This window comes from Arachis ipaensis, chromosome B01 (genome assembly GCF_000816755.2).
Source record: "Arachis ipaensis cultivar K30076 chromosome B01, Araip1.1, whole genome shotgun sequence".
NCBI lineage: Eukaryota > Viridiplantae > Streptophyta > Magnoliopsida > Fabales > Fabaceae > Arachis > Arachis ipaensis.
The window spans coordinates 1,241,097-1,241,338 of NC_029785.2; positions in this window are offsets into that span (position 1 = coordinate 1,241,097).

Here is a 242-nt window from a genome sequence, read left to right on the forward strand (position 1 = left end):
ATTGATAAGTAGCAAATTAAAAAATTAGATATTTATTTCTTAAAATATGTACTTGTTATTTAAAAAAATGTACAATATATTTTACTCTCTAATTAGAGAAAAATAATATAATTATATATTTTTATGATAAATATATTATTTTAGTTAGTAATTATATAAATATGAATACATGTATTAATTTATTAATTATTAATTAAATAATTAAATAGGATCTTGATTTTTTGCATGATTAATGTACTGGC